Here is a 17,114-nt window from a genome sequence, read left to right on the forward strand (position 1 = left end):
AAGTTTGTAAATTTTGATGTGACATGTTAGGAAATCAGTTGTGGAGTTGTTATTTTGCATGGTGCCACGTCTCTCATATTAATGTTGCATTTGTGGGGAAATTTCTAGTTTTCTTTTATGATCACGTGCCCTCCTTCTTAGTTCTGGAAATGGCTCAACACAACAACATAGATATGTGCCCAGATGCTAACCAAAGGTAGGCAAGACTTCGGATCTTGTACAAATCTAAGTGGAAATGAAATAAACTGTCTGCCTGTCTCTGTTGGTGACAAAATTCTAAGAGATGTAACTTTGGAGCATGAAAAAAACAAACACATGTAATGTCAGGTATTGTAGACATTTCCTGTTCTTCTCTTCTTTGTGGCACTACTCAGGGCACTGGCACAGACATCGTTCCTCTTGGAAAAGTTTAAGACATTTCTATTTGATGTCAGTAGCAAATACATTAAAAAGTAACTAGCACAGAAGAAGAAAACTGAACATGCCCTTTTCTACCACAGTTCTGCTGTAAGAATGACTTTTTTGGCACTATATTAGTATTTTGTTCTAGCAGTGGCAACTTAATGTACTTGGTGGCTTTGCTTCCTATAACTTAAAATGTTTAGTTGAGATAATAATGAGTCAGCTGTTACAGAGATAATCAGTACAGATGGAAAAATCATTGGAACTAGCAGTCCAACTGGTTCTGAAGATTGTTATAGTTTCATCTGCTTGCTGCAAAACTACTACCAGTTAGAGCAGATGCTAACATGGTAGTTTCCTCATGTTGTAGAGGGATACAGAGGTATACCACTGTCCACTTGCATGTACTTGAATCAACCTTCCCAGGAGATTCAACCCCCAGTATAAACTTTGCTGATGAACTAATACAGTTTTTCTTAACTCTTTTATATATATATATATATATATATATATATTTAATCTTTCAACGACTTTGAAGTAAGGTTTAATAATGTATTTAGGTAAAGTTAACTAAAATGATGTTTATAACTAAGAGGCACAGAAAAGAACAATATTTCAGTGCCGGTATGATGGCTTGACTTTAGAGTGTCACTGAAATCTGAATAGGTGTTGAATCTCAGGGAAAGGCAGTATTTTTGAACCAAATATTGCACTGCTGTTTGAACTGACATTTAGCAACAAGCTTTCACAAAGGAGAGCTGTTTGCTATGAGAGACCTGATTTTCTGGGAGACAGTATGTCCAGCTAGGTGCTCATAAGTAGTTGTTTTCTGTTCTGAAAAGGAGAGGGCAAGAGCAGCACGCTCAGTGGATCAGTAAGTGGTAAAAGGCATTTTGAGGACTGTAGTTGTGGAGCTTGTTTCGGATTATTTGTTTTGTTTTTGCTAAGACGTAATCACAGGAAGGCAGACAGAAAGGATGGCTGGTCATTGAAAGTGAATATAACTGTTGAGCGGCATCAGGCAGATGGCTTCTTTGATGAAATGAAGTACAGAACTAGTCTTGCAAGGGATTTGTTTTCTGGAAGCACAGCCAAAGGCACAAATATATGAGGAAATAGCTGGTGATATGGCAATGTGGTGGGGCAAAGTAACAGACTGTACATATAATAATTGGATTGGTCAAGTTCCTTTCATGCCTGAGACTGTTAGTCCAAAGTGCTTACAGAGCAACTGGTTAAATGCTTGTAGCGTAGCGTAGTTGTTACTTTACTGACGAGTGGGATTTTGGTTTTGGTTTAGTTTCTGAGTGGTTTTTGTTCTGCTACCAACTGACGTTTTGTAAGTGTTCAGTAAGTGACATAAAACATGATCTTCTTTCAGTAAGATTAGGTACTTCCTGTTTTCCAGTCTGAAACTCAGAGAACGTTAAGAGCTGCTTGCCTCACCAGTCTCTGCCACAGTGATGGTGGGAAGCTTGTCTTCCTCAGCACCACCAGATTTAGGATTCAGGCAAATAAAGAAAAGCTGAATTTTCTTGCCCCTACTGACTCCCACGTTGAGGGTTTCCTGTTAGAATGACAGAAATGCTGTGGGTGCATGGGAATTGCTGTCATTAAGTGTTTTATGGTGGGAGTATTGTAGATTTTATCAAGCTCGCACTCAAGTTGCCCAGACTTGACAGATAGACCTCATGAAATTTCTGAATACTGGGACACCCTCCCACAGGCCAAGGAGTCATTAGTGAGAAGCACAGAATCATAGAATCATAGAATCACTAAGGTTGGAAAAGACCCACAGGATCATCCAGTCCAACCATTTGCCCTTCACCAGTGGTTTCCGCTAAACCATGTCTCTCAACACAACATCCAAACACTCTTTGAACACCACCAGGCTCGGTGACTCCACCACCTCTCTGGGCAGCCCATTCCAGTGCCTGACCACCCTTTCAGAGAAGTAGTATTTCCTAACGTCCAGCCTGAATCTTCCCTGGCGCCGCTTGAAGCCATTTCCTCTAGTCCTATCACTAGTCACACAAGAGAAGAGGCTGATCCCCAGCTCACTACAACCTCCCTTCAGGTAGCTATAGAGAGCAATAAGGTCTCCCCTGAGCCTCCTCTTCTCTAGACTGAACAATCCCAGCTCCTTCAGCCGCTCTTCATAAGGCCTGTGCTCCAGACCCCTCACCAGCTTTGTTGCCCTCCTCTGGACACGCTCCAGGGCCTCAATGTCTTTCTTACAGTGAGGGGCCCAGGGGCAGGATCATTGAGGCCAGAACCAGGCTGTGGCCTACGAGTGAGCCCAGTTTGGGGGGCTCATGTTGGGATGGGCTGTGGGAGCTAGAGGCAAGCCTTGCTGCAGGTTTGCTGGGTCAGGAGCTGATGGCATCAGGAACTGACATGGTGTCCCATGCCCTGGGTAGAGCTGGGGAACAGTTAGGACTGGGGTCGAGGGCCTGACAGTCATTTAGTGTCCTGTGGAGCAAATCCAGATCTGTTTCAGGATCCTCTGAATCAACCAAAGCCTCCTACCAGAAAGCCTCTCTTTATAAATCTTGATGTAAAGTTAAGCTTTTTCTCTAACACATAGTTTTCTCTCAGTCAGTGAGAATTGTTGGTCAAAGGAACTGGTTCTCTGTAGCATCTGCACTTTAAACTCCAGCTCCGTTACGGCATATGGTATCTTCAGGATTGTGTTCTTCTCTTTGTGGCAGATAGAAACAACCAGTCACGACACTTATCTTGATCTTTTTAGGAAAACTGCTCCTCTGCTGAGAGATGGAGGGGAGAACAGACTTATTTCCTTAAGAGGTTGGTGGGATGCACTGAAAAGAGATAGGGAATATTTCTGGTTTATGTTAGGGAGCTTAGCCATAACTTCCATGCTATTATGTGCTGTACCATTTGCCAGGTGCATTAAAACATAAACATTTCTAATAAGCATAGGTCATTTGAGGAGTCCGTTTGCAGAATGGTCTGTAGTTCTGACTGGTGGCATTAGCTTCTATGCAAATCTTGCTTTCTGATAGACTTTCCATTATCAGTCTTTCGCCAAACTGATCTTATTTCCCATTTTACCTTGCACTTGAATCTGTGAACTTCTCTGTGCTTATCTAAAGCTATTTCTCACATTGCTTATCTGTGCATCTATCTCAGTGCATAATTATCACAGTGGATTATACAGAACAGGGTTTCTTATATAAGAAATTAAATTCAGAAATGGTGGTGCCTGGGGCATAAGAAATACTGAGGAGCAGTTTTCACTGAAGATCTCTGGAAGGCAACTGCATTTCTACTTTCTGTACATTCTTTTGTTTTCTGACTGAAGGACAGACATCGAGGCAGGAAGGCTACCAAGAATATGAAGTGAATATGCACTGGCATGCTGAGGCATTAATATGTATGGAAGACACATGGTTTCTCTTGCAAAAGGAAACACCTGCTCTGCAGAGATTGATAAGCCTTTGTTTGTTTGTTTGTTTGTTTTCTTGCAACATTGCCTATAATTGCTAGGAAAAAAAAGAAGGCTTAACTACAAAGTTTCTAGAGTACCATTCAGTATCCACAGAGTGGATTCTTAGCCAATTGCTTTCTGAGTTAGAGTGCAAATGGCTGTTTGTTCTTTGAAGGTGAGGAAGTCCATAAAGACGGAAAAGTAACGTTCCAGGGCAAGAAATTGTTCTGTCCCTCTGCCTGTCCGCAATGAAGAATTTTTTCCCTTCATTACTGCCTCATGTTCAACCTGTTTGCTATTAACAATACTTGAAGCCACAGCGGACATGAGCTTTTGGCTACTGCCAAGTTTTTTATGTGGACACACTTGGACACTGTCCTTGTAAACGTCAGCCCATCCAAAGTAGAACTAATGCAACCAATTCTACTGCTTGTCAATATAAGTAAAGATTAATCTTGAGTAGTGGGGCAGAAATGTCATACTCTTTCATATAAGCATGACCAACGAACAGCTGAGGAGTAGATGTGAAAATGAAATGCCATCCTAAATTATTTTTCCAAAACAGCTCATTTTTCTGTTAATAATCTCAAGGAGTGGCATAATAAATATGAAAAATGAAAAACCTAATTTTAAGAAGTTGTTCTATGGCACTCTGCATTAATCAGTATAGTTTTAGCAAACTTCTGTACTATGTGTAGCAAACCTCAGTACGAGAGAGAGGTATAGTTTCTATTTTCATTACGAGAAGAAGATGAGAGCCTCCATCTTTATGTTCGGGGCATCTTTTTGTATATTTTAAGAGAGTTGAGGATCTGTTGAGGATGTGTGGGAAGGTTCTTTCAGCTTTTCAATAGCATATTCCATGACTGAGTATACGTATTTAAACAAAGCATGGCACTTCAAAAACATGCCCTTTTTCAGTCCTGATTTCACTCCTGCCACAGTTGTGACTGCTGGACCTAGAACAATGCTGTGACTACTGTAAGACATATCACCTGCATTAAGTGCAACAATATTTCTAAAAATGAGCAGTGATTCCATTGTGTTGGCTGCAACCATGTAAGATTTTATGACATCTTGTATAAGATTTGGCACCCTTATATCCCCACTGTTTTTACTCAGAACTTAGCTAGCACCGAGGGACTCCTTTCTTACCTACTTACTCTTAAATTTGCTATCCTTTTGCCTTGGTTATAGCCTCATCATTGCAAACATGCTCTTAAATTTCCCAAGCTGAAATAACTCTTGAGAGAACAACAGTGAAATTTAGAGGTGGCAACGGGGGAGCATATAAAGCCTCTGCTGAGATCCTTCAGATACAAGGAAATTGGCTGTATTACATTCTGTATGCTGAAGTACATTTAAGAGTGAAGCTGCCTTCTTCGTTTAAATTTCCTTCCATTAACCAGCTCCTTCAGTTCCGGCAGAACCGCTTTAGGTTTACATCCCACTATAGACATAGTAGGGACAGAGCAAGTAAAGGACCATGTGAGGAGAACAGTGGAAAATCATTCAGAGTGGTTCAGTGAGATGCTGATTTTAGCAGAAGCCTAGCAGTGTGCTCCTGGTCTTATGTTGAAACACGAATTCCTTGCTGCTGTTTCTTCTGGAGTTTCCATTTCTTTTGCAAGTGAAGTATAAGCATTATCTAAGAATTAAAAATATATATATATATATTTTTCATTTGTTTTGTTTCTGTTATCAAGAGTCAATTTATATAGCAAATTCCAGCTCTGTCAAATTTATCAACAGAAGGGGTGGCATGTCAGTTTGCAGGAGGAAAAATAATTATGCCCTAAAATGCGCAGTACTGACAGTAGGACATACTGGCACTGACTACTAGTGCTATGCACTCTTTCATAGCCTTTAAACATTGCTTGGCTTTGCAACGTGCAGCTTGTTTTCACGTTTTCCAGGAGCCAGCTTCTAAATATTTTTTCTCTTTTTGGTGCTTTCAGTTTCTGTGGCTCATTCTTTAGGTAATACCTCTGCCTCCATTCTTCTCTATGCATTTTGGCCACTGCACCTATCTAGGTAACAAATCTTTTGAATACAATTTCCAAAACTCCCTGGTTGTACTTTAAGAAACTACCCCCACCTTTTAGAACCTCTAGACTATATGAAATGGAGAATAATGAACCTTTGACAAGTTGTAATAGTCAAGGTTAATTCTGAAGCAGTGCATTTGTTTATTGCCTCTTAAGGGACTATCTCCTGCTTTGCATGCTTCTTAGTTGTTTCTGGAGCCAAAGAAACACTGCTTAAAAGGATTAATTTGGCAGGCACTCCTGAGACTTTGGAAGGTAAACAAGTGTTTCTTTACTGTCAATATGGCAATTAAAGTCCAGGAGATTAAAGAAAAGAAAGTAAAGCAGTTTTGGCTCCTACAGTAGACTGATGGCTTAGTGATCTTCTGAATATTTCATGAGGTGCTTTAATGATTTTGGAATAGCAAAATCCAGATCAGATGTGAAAACTTAAATAATAGTGGACTGTGGAATATGAATTAAGTGATGCCCAGTGTTAGGCAGCCCTGAAGAGAAGAATTTGGGAGTGTCGATTGATGAAAGATTCAACATGAACCAGCAGTGTGCACTTGCAGCCCACAAGGCTGACCATATCCTGGATTGCATCAAGAGAAATGTGACCAGCAGGTCAAGTGGGGTGATCCTGTCCTTCTGCTCTTGTGAGACGCCACCAGGAGTACTGCATTCAGTTCTGGGACCCCCAACACAAGAAGGACGTCGAGTTGTTGGATAAGGTCTGGAGGAGGGCCATGAAGATGATCAGAGGGCTGGAGCACCTCCCCTGTGAGAACAGGCTGAGAGAGCTGGGGCTCTTCAGCCTAGAGAGGAGAAGGCTCTGAGGAGACCTTATAGCGTCCTTCCAGTACCTGAAGGAGAGCTACAGGAAAGCTGGGAAGGGACTTTTTATAAGGGCAGGTAGTGACAGGATGAGGGAAAATGGCTATAAACTGGAAGAGGGTAGATTTAGGCTAGATATTAGGAAGAAATTCCTTACTGTCAGGGTGGTAGGACACTGGAACAGGTTCCGCAGAGAGGCTGTGAATGCCCCCTCCCTGAAGGCATTCAAGGCCAGGCTGGATATGGCTTTAAGCAACCTGGTCTAGTGGGCGGTGACCCTGCCTATAGCAGGGGGGTTGGAACTAGGTGATGTTAAAGGTCCCTTCCAACCCACACCATTCTATGCTGTGTAATTTGAAATCAGAGACTAAAAAAGGTCATTCAGAATGCTGTATATGTGATATAGTTGGTGAAATGGGCAGAGTATTACCTGACCATAGCAGGAGGGCAGCTCTATTTTCATAATTTTCTTCTTCACCTTTCTCCCCAGTGCTGATTCTGCTGTTTCTAATCCCAAGTCTGCTGTGCTTGGAAGTTAGAGTGCATAAGAGATCATCCTTTGAAAAAGCAGTGAAATGGAGATAAAGGTTTTGAACAAGATCCTAATATATTCCTTTGGGAGTTCTCCATACCTGCATTTTGAGACACCAATGTTTCTAAAATGACAGTGTTGGTTTCATGTCCTCTGGATTTTTTTCATGAGAACTATAGGGAGAAAAAAATGTGATTGCACTGCTTGCTAAGTGAGGAATTTAATCCATTCTTCTGCATTATCTCCATCTACCTGCCCTGCTGTATTGATTTGACCAAACTGAAGAGCAGTTTAAAGAAATACTGCTATACCTTGATTTCCAGGAAAGCTCAGTAGTTTTCTAGAATGGCCTGTGGAAAATAAGCTCATACTGCAAAGCCCTTTTCCTCTGGCGGTGCCATTTCCCATCATAACAGTAACACCTATGGAAGAAAGTTAGATGCACACGAGCCTATGGGCACTAATTAGATACTCCCAAGGTTGCTGAGGGATGCTATTTATTATCTTGGAAAAGTCACAGTGAGCAGTGGAGGTTCCTGTTTGCTAGAGAAAAGTAAATTTCATACCAGTTGTGAAAGAGCAAGAAGGAGGATCTGGTGAGCTACATGCTGGTCAGCCTTGCTTTGGCCTTGGCAAGATTATGGAGCAAATCCACTTGGAAGGCATTTCTAGGCACACAGAGAATGAGAAGGTATCTGGAAACAGCGAGTGCAGAGATATCAAGGACAAATCACATCTGGCTCAAATATGGCAAACCGTCCCATATCATTGGAGTAGACAGGACTATTAGAGCTGTGTTGGTAGGATACAGACTGCACAAATGTGTGGTGCAGTGGATGAAATTTGGCTATATTATCAGGCTTGAATGGTGATGATCAGTAACATGGAGATTTTGATGGGTATGAGTGATCTCCCTACAGTATCAAAACTGATGCCAATTCTGTCAATCTCTCTATTAACAGGATGATGTGGTACAGTACACTCAGGAAATGAATCTGCAATCGTAAGCTAGGAGTGGTTAGATGTGCTGAATGGCAGGGCTGCCTTTCAGAGGCTGGAATGGGCAGGCATATTGACAAGTTGTTGTCTCCTGACTCATGCAGCTCAGCAAGAGCAACTTTCTGGAGGAAAAAAAAATAATAAGCCAGTGCTGTCCTGGGGCTGCATTAGCAGGACTGTGGGCAACAGGCTGAGGGCAGTGATCCTTTCTTCTGTTTGGCATTGGTGAGACTGCACCTGGATTATCATGCCCATTCTGGAGCTCCCCAGAACAAGAGGCACTAAGGTGCTGGAGATTGGAGGATTTTCTTTTTTTATTTGCATTTCTAAAAATGTTCCCTGGGAGTAGTGTTTGGTTTGGAGCCTTAATCTGTATCTATATACACGGTTTTCTGCTGGTATAGTTGCTTCTCTGAGGAAGTATGGTTGCTCTTTTCTCTTACCCATTTAACTTTTATCAGCGTAGTTAAAACTGTTTTCACAGTAATCTCTACTGGATATATTCTACCTATCCTGTGTGGGAGGAATCTTTTATGGGCAGTTTTGCACATTTTAACTGCAATCACTCTTTTGTGAATCCACTTTTATATTTTAACCTTACTGAATGAATTGTTTATGCTCTTCAGCTGTCATTTGTAGACAAGCCCAAAAATGGGATTTGTTTTTCCAAATAATGAAAGTGCTTTTGAAACAACAGCTTACAACAGCTCCCAAAGTATAGGAATGAAATGGCTGCTCATCATCTACCTTATATTCATCCATAGGTTTCTTTATCTTTTTTATATATAGATATTTTTTCCCAGAGAGTAAAAGCTTTGAAGCTAAACACACTGCTGTCTACATAAAAAAAAATATAGTTGTCCTGGACAAATGCTCTTGAAACTGGTATTTTAGCAACCATTAGGAAAGGTGACTGGGGTTTACAGCCCTGTTTTATTAAGATGTCACTCTACTGTCTAAAAACTTAAAATGTAAAAGACAAGCAGTTAATGAAAGAGGTTGTAGCAAGTGTGGTGTTTCTTCATGTGATCAAAGGGCACTTATAAAAATCACGTTTGGAGTGCTCTGAAAAGAAATGTGAATGGTTTGATAACCAGGTTATTGTAAAACTTATGTTCACAAAATCATTTTTTTCCCTCATTTGTATTTTCCTGTTTCACTTATTCCTGGCTCTTTCAACTTAGTTGTTCATGCCAGTGCCTGAAACCACAGTTTGCGCTTAGTGCTCATGACCCTTGCAGAAATATAACATTCCTCATGTGATCCCTGAACTTCTGCTGCGTAAAAGCAACTGTTAGCGCTCTGAAACAGCAATGCAGAAGTGAAAAAGACAATGACAGTGCAGCAAAGAAAAAGACAAGTCCTCTGGTGAAGTGTTTTTTTTTGTCCTGTCCTCTTGGTGTAGAAATCTTTTGCCTCAACTACCTTTTCTGCTACTGCTTTCTGCATGCCCTATTGGGAAACTTCAGCAAAGGGAATCTTTCACATGGTGTGTGAAGATCCAGAAACTCATTATGGTAGCAGCCCCGCAAGGCAGCGCTGGGAATCAAACTGTGAAATTGCAATTCCTGAAGGGCAGTATACAGAGCTACATGTTCCTGTAGTTTTCCAATGGAGTGAGCCACCCAGTCATCGCAACAAATGATACTAAATCCCAGCAGCTCCCCTGTATTTATGCTGTAATTTATGCTCCAGGGGATATAATCACAGACAAAAATTCCATAAGAGAAGTTTACCTGCAAAGTTCTGCCTTAACAGAGCAACAACCTTTCCTTCTGTGAACATTTAATACAAAGGAATAGAAAGGATCGTGGTGCTTTGTTGTTCTGTTTTCTGTTGTTGTTGTGTTTGTCTCCTTTTTTTTTCTTTCCTCCTTCTTCCCCCACATCCTTTGGAGTTTTTCAGACCAATAAAGAAAGCAATTCAACTACATTGTAGTTCAGGAAATTGTGACTTGACACTGATACCTACACGAACAATTTCTGCAAATACATATACCGAGTTTAAGGAGCTCCACGTCTATTTGTTCTGTGGTGATCCAGTCAGGGTCATATAAAATATCACAGATGTGTGGAGATGAATCACGAACACAACCTGTCGTGTTAATTTATCGACGTTATATAAATTAATTTATATATTAATTTTCAAGAATGTGAAAACCATATATCTTATGGGGAGTCTCCCCTAAACATTATAAATATTCATAGACTCAGAGAAGGAATTAATTATCAAGAAGTTCTGAGTGATAAAAGGTTTCAATATCCATTTTCAATATCCTTTCTCCTTAAATAACATATAGCAGCTATTCTTGTGGGTAAGTCCAGCATCTTCACGTGATATGCAGTTCCTGCATGTAATTTTAGCATGGGCCATTTATTAAGCTTTATGGTTTTAGTGATTAACAACAAACTGTCCTGTACAAACATTCATACAGAGTTATTCAGAGCTAGAAAGGGTACAGTGAGTTCCTCTGCTGTGATTAGGTGGTACTGCTCCCATTGTATTAGGGTTGTACAAGTTTCAAATGCAAAGCTTGCCTCCTTGAATGTTTTAGCTGTTAAAGCATGTCCTTCCTGGGCATGAACCATCCATTATTCTCAAAATGCTTATGATTTGCCCTAAATTTGTATGCCTTTAAATTTGATACCTCCCACTAAATGACAAGTCTTCCTTCCATTGAAATGTCTGTCTGGCTCAACCTTTCAGTGTTTTAGACTTCGTGGATGCCAGAAAAACAAGACTGTCAATAAAAACAATGCAGGTAAGTTTAATAAGAGGGGATACTAGCACAGATACTTTTAATTGCTTGTGCTAGTAAAAATACATACGTATTTATAGCTCAGAAAATGCTGACCTGATTTCTAGTTCATCCCATGTGGCTTTATCTTGGATCTGCACTTTACCCGTGGATGGATCTGCTGATATAAGTGGTGCTGTTTTGGAAAGCAAAGCTCAGTGTGGGTTTCTGGCACTATGTGGAGAGTATTACTGTAATTCTATCTTCAGAAATGAGTTGTTTTTTTTAAGCCCTTGCAAGTAGTCTCCTTTACAGTTGATGTCCTATCTTTGCTTATTCTAGAGCTAAATTTATTTCAAAAGGTCTTAAGGAAAATGTTTTAGATATTATCTAGACTTACTCATATTTTCTGCTCTTTTTTCCTAATAAAAAAAATGACCCAAATTACATCCCAGGAAAAATGCTGAGGAGTAAACATGGAATATGAACAACATCTATGGAACATCCATGCTTATATGATTGTTTATGGGTATCCTTTTTTTCTTTTCTCATTGTTTTTGAGTGAATGATCCTGACTGTTCTTGTTTCTGCCATGTAAGGACTGGTCAAAAACTTCTTCCTTCTGTAATCAATGCCACTACTTTAAGAAATCTTTAGGAAATGCTATATAATCACCTTCTAGCATATTTGATGCTAGTTTTTTAATAAAACTATTTTCAGGGAAGGAAGAGGAAACACAATTCGTGAGGCTATGAAAAAAAAAGCTGACTTTTTCCAGAGGCCTCTTGGATGACAAAGGTCTTATAGGATTCTGGGAATGCAATTAGGACAGTTAGAAAAATCAAAATAGAGCACGGACTTTTAATTCTAAGTGTAATTAACAACTGCAGCTATCTGTCTAGGGATATGGCAGAGCTGTCACTATTCTTTGTCTTTGATTTCAGCCATCTTGTGCACAAACTAAGACTAAAGATCGTAAGGAACTCTTCTGATCTAGTAAACTGTAAAAATCCTAGCTCAATACCATTAAAACATGCTGTGAAGGTGACAGGAGACACTGGACAGACCAAGGTCAAAACAGAATTTTAAATGGTGAAACTTCAGTAAAGAAAAAAGCCTGTAAATAGAAAGTACACTAGAATGTGTGTGATGAAAAGTAAAGCTGTGAAGTCTTTTAATTTAATTTATAGGCTACTGCTTCTACGTATTTCAATTTATCCAGTGGATACTTGAGCATAGAGATTGCATTGTTATTTGTTTCATTACCGTAGGATACAACTAAGTGTAATGCATGTTTCCCTAAGCATTATTTAGGATGCATTGCTAGGGGATGATGCGTGGGGCTTTTCTGCCAAAACTCAGAGGCTGTAGGGATAACAGAGACACTGACTGGTTCAGGGAAATGCTCTTCCAGGACTTAGCCTGCAAGATGTAGGTATTTTGTTGTTGCTGCTTTCCAGCTGGAAATGAAGCAGCTTGAAAGATTAATTAGAATTGAAGAAGATAGGCAGTTCTCTGCAGGAAGCAAATGCCAGGCTTCCTGTTGGATATCAGGTACTTTTGCAGTTCTTGATTGGAAGTAGATTTAACTTGTAATTGCTCAGCTTTTGAGGAGTTTGTTGGCTCAAGATTTCCTGCATTTGGAGTGTTGCAGTATGAAGATATTTCACCTCCACTATTAGCACAGTTAGACTGTACTGAGCAGTGATTGCCAGAGGTCCTCCTCTTTCAGAATATGCTCTGCAAGCACTGAATAGTTAGGTTGCCTACGGTGTGTCACATAATTATGCTGTTGTAGCACTGATGACAGTTAGGACTGTGGAAACGATGAGGTGTAATTAAAAGTATGGTATGCTTTGTTATTGTAGTTTTGCTCCTATGAAACTTCTTCCATCCCGGGAAAAATGCTTCTTGCTATGTTTGAGAAAGCTGAAATTTGGATGTGTTTATATGGGTATTTGTGTAAAAGGTGCACCGTAACAGAAAAAATTAAATCTTTCAATAGTATTTTTTCTTTTTCATCACAGTACATGTGTGACTGAGCGCAGCATGGAGAAAGAAGGAGCAATTGTGGCTCTAGGCCTGAGTGCTGTAATTTCACAACTTCCCAGGTGTCACTGTTCCTTCTGAAACACTGATTTTATGTGGTCATAGAATCATAGAATGGTTTGTGTTGGAAGGGACCTTTATGATTACCTAGTTCCAACCCCCCTGCTATAGGCAGGGACACCTCCCACTAGACCAGGTTGCTCAAAGCCCCATCCAGCCTGGCCTTGAATGCTTCCAGAGAGAGGCCATTCACAGCCTCTCTGGGGTACCTGTTTCACTGTCTCACCACCCTGACAGTAAGGAATTTCTTCCTAATATCTAGTCTAAATCTACCCTCTTCCAGTTTAAAACCATTTTTCCTCATCCTGTCACTACCTGCCCTTATAAAAAGTCCCTTCCCAGCTTTCCTGTGGGGGCCCCCTTCTGGTACTGGAAGGTGGCTGTAAGGTGTCCTTGGAGCCTTCTCTTCTCCAGGCTGAAAAGCCTCAGTTTTCCGGAGTTAACAAATGGTTTCTTTACACTGAGCCAAGAGCAATGTAAAAGTCTCATCGGGGTTTCGGGACTCTTTACCCCAGGTATTTCTTTCTGCTACCATCTCATGCATAGACTCTGGCCTTAAGACTAGAGCTGCACAGAGACTGTGCTCTGAGGAGCAGCAGTCTGGGGCTTTGTGCACATTCAAACAGAGTCTTGCACTGCCTGTCCTCCATCTGAAAACAGCATCATTGCTGCTGTCCCATCCAGTGAGGCCAGGGGAGGTGCGAGGGGCCTGGTGTGTGCAGGTGGCTTCACCAGAAAGTTTCACCTCATGCCTCATCCTGCACTGCTCAGGCGCCATTGGTAACTGAGTAGCCCCACCGGGCAGCAGTGAACGTTGGTTCTAGAATGTTCAGAGACCTGTGACGCATGCCTTGGTAGTTGCCTTCTGATTGGTGAGATAGTGATTGTTAGCTGCTTTGCGATTGTCTTGGTCAGAATATTGGATGGGGCCTCTCCTCCCTCTATAAAGGGCAGCTGAGTGGAAGCGGATGGAAGGTGGTGGGTGCTGGTGGTGCTGATGGTGAGTAGAGGCATTTGAAAGCCCTGCTACTGCCATCCCCTGTGATGGGGGATGCTGTGGTGACATGCTGGGGTTCAGGCAGGCCAGTGCATCTGTACTGAATCCTTGAGTGCTGCAACCTCATAATGAACCATTGCTTCGCCATTCTGCTTGGTGGTGACATGCCTAGTACTGACTGTGGTGTGGTGATGAGTGGACAGGTATTATAGCAGCTGAGTTCTTGTGTGTGTGTTACTGGCAAATAGGGATTATTTAAAAGACTCTGTAGTTGGCTTGGGAGTAGTAACTCCTTGACTGGCTGATTGACTGGAGCACGTGAAGCTAATATATTTCTGAGGGTGGTTCCCCAATATTTCTTGAAGTCCATTAGCTTGGGGCTGTGCCTACTGCCTTGGGGAGCCTCTTCCAGGGCCCTGCCACCCTCTGGTGAAGAACTGTTTCCTAACCCGCGGCTGCCCCTCCCCTGACACAGCTCCATGCCATTCCCTCAGGCCCTGTCGCTGTCACAGAGGGCAGAGCTCAGCGCTGCCCCTCCACTCCCATCGTGAGGGGCTGCAGCTGCCATCAGGCCTCCCCTCAGCTCCTCTGCTCTGGACTGAACCAACCAGGGGACCTCAGCCCCTCCTCAAACTCCTTGCCCTCCAGACCCTGCCCCATCTTTGTAGCACTCCTTTGAAAGCTCTCTAGTTGTAGGAAGGACATAAAACTATGTGGTGCCCAAAGATGCACACAGTGCTGGAGGTGAGGTTGCACAGAGCAGAACAGGATAATTCCTTCCCTAACCTGGCTGGCAGTGCTGAGTCTGAGACACCCCAGGGTATGTTTGGCCATAATTTTACCAGCCACGAAAGTGAGACTGACAGGCCTATAATTACCAGAGTCTTCTTTCTTGTCTGGGGGGGCTGAGTTGTACAGAGCTTGCAGTTGGCAATGATACAGCTGAAAGCCTCTGGGTTAGGAACAAGTGACAAGCAAATAAAGAATCTGTCCTTGTGGAATTCTACGATAGGCCGCCCAGCCAGGACAGTGGCACAGATGAATTATTCTTTAAGGAATTAAGAGATACCTCTAGATCAGTTGTCCTTGTCCTAAGGGTGATTTTTACTTGTCAGATATTAACTAGGAATACCACACAGCTGATGCATAAAGATCCAGGAGATTCCTTCAAACATCTTGGAGATAACTTCCTGGTACAGGTAGTTAGGGAACTGATGAGGCAAGGTGTTGTCCTAGATTTGTTACTAATAAACAGTGAGGGTCTCATGAGAGAAAAGGCTGCTAGGGACCATCTTCGCTGTTGTCACGGCAAGATCTCTCAATTATTTTTCAATGGTCTTGGGAATCTGGAAAGGTCCCGGTCAACTGAAAGCTGATAAATGTTGTTCCAGGTTTCAAGAAAGGCAAGGAAGATCATTCTAGGCCTATCATTCTCAATTCCTGACAAAGTTATGGAGAAGATTATGCTGGGAGTTATTGAAAAACATCTAAAAGAAAATGTAGTTATTCGTCGCAGCCAACGTGTGTTTATGAGGAAAACATTCTGTTTAACAAACTTACTCTCCTTTTATGACAAGGCCACGCAACCAAGGGAAGGCAGCTGATGTGACCATTTGGATTCCAGCAAAGCTTTCAATATGGTTTCTCACAGTATCCTTCTGTGCAAAACATCCAGCACACAACTAGACGAAGACAGAATATGATGGATAAACAGTTTACAATAACCCATTGACCCATCAGCAAATAAGGTTTCATCAGACTGGTGGTCAGTCACTAGTGGGGTTCCACAGGGCTTAATTTTAGGGCCAGTTCTCTTTAATATTTCCACCAATTGTTTGCATGAAGGAGTTGAAGGTATATTAAGTAAGTTTGTCAGCAACAATGAACTAGGATAAACATTTGGCTATTTAACTCTCTTTGAGGATAGAGTGGTCGTGCAGGGAGATCTTGACAAATTGGAGGGCTGGGCAATCACCAAGGTCATTAAGTTTAACAAGAGCAAGTGCTGGATTCTGCAACTGGGACAGGACAACTCTGGTTGTATGTAAGGAGTGGGGGACAGAGGCTAGAGAGCAGCCTTGTGGAAAGCGATCTTGTGGTTCTGACTGACTGCAAGTTGAATCTGAGTCAGCAGAGCGCCCTAATCAATCCTGTTTTAGTCTTGCAAATGCATATGCCACGAATTTGGGTCTCAGCTCTTGCATGAATGACAGTGTCCAGTGCTTGGGGCCATGGCTCTTCTCTGGGAAAGAGTAGCATGAATGTACAAAATCACCTCAGCTCCAGACTATATCCATGAAAAGGGACAGGGCATAGGGGAGCTCTGTTCATCAGTGCTAAATTCCTGAAGGTGAAAGTACAAGCCTTTAAATAAAATGAAGGGGCCTTCACGACTAAAGGAACCGAAGAAAACACACTAGTTACCTGACAGTCCTAAATGTGATAAAAATCATCCACTGCAGTGGATATTACTGTAAATCTTTGTCTACCTGACAGATTTACATCTACTAGCTTCCATAAAATTCACTGTTAATGGCACAACACCTATTAAGCTGAGGTATTTCTAGGTATACTATATCATTGTATTTTACTGTAGAGTTTACATTATTCCTAGCATTTCAGTGCCTATATTATGAGGTGATTCAGACTGAAAATATAGTAACTTTTTCTGGCTTCTCAAGGACAACCTTTTATTTTTGAGAAGCCATTCAGAAATGACAGGCAAAATATTGGAAATAATAAGGCTGAAAAATACCATACTCCGGAATAGCTGAGATTTATTGATACATGTGTTTGGCTACTTTGAGGTAGCATTAATAAGGTGCCAGCCAGCCAGATTCTTGTGTTTTGTTAGCTTCTTTTCTGCCTTTTTTTTTTTTTTTTTTTTCCTGTTATGGTGGTTGTTTCTTTTCCCTCCCTCTTTTTGCCTGTCTAAATAACAGCTGGAGGACTGCACTGAGAAGGTTGCAAGGGCAGTACATAGTAGATATTGACATCAAACTAACATTAGCAGTTTGGAGAGA

General features: G+C 41.5%; 1 long non-coding RNA gene across 4 annotated transcripts in view; it reads left to right on the plus strand.

Moving 5' to 3' along the window:
* Nucleotides 1-13,962: 13,962 nt before the first annotated feature.
* Nucleotides 13,963-17,114, plus strand: part of LOC112532804 — a 240,632-nt gene continuing 237,480 nt past the window's right edge. For all 4 annotated transcript variants that reach the window (XR_005842234.1, XR_005842235.1, XR_005842236.1 and 1 more), the window contains exon 1: nucleotides 13,963-14,094. This is a non-coding gene — a long non-coding RNA (uncharacterized LOC112532804). The remainder of the gene's footprint in view (nucleotides 14,095-17,114) is intronic.

Source organism: Gallus gallus, chromosome 1, assembly GCF_016699485.2.
Source record: "Gallus gallus isolate bGalGal1 chromosome 1, bGalGal1.mat.broiler.GRCg7b, whole genome shotgun sequence".
NCBI classification, from domain to species: domain Eukaryota; kingdom Metazoa; phylum Chordata; class Aves; order Galliformes; family Phasianidae; genus Gallus; species Gallus gallus.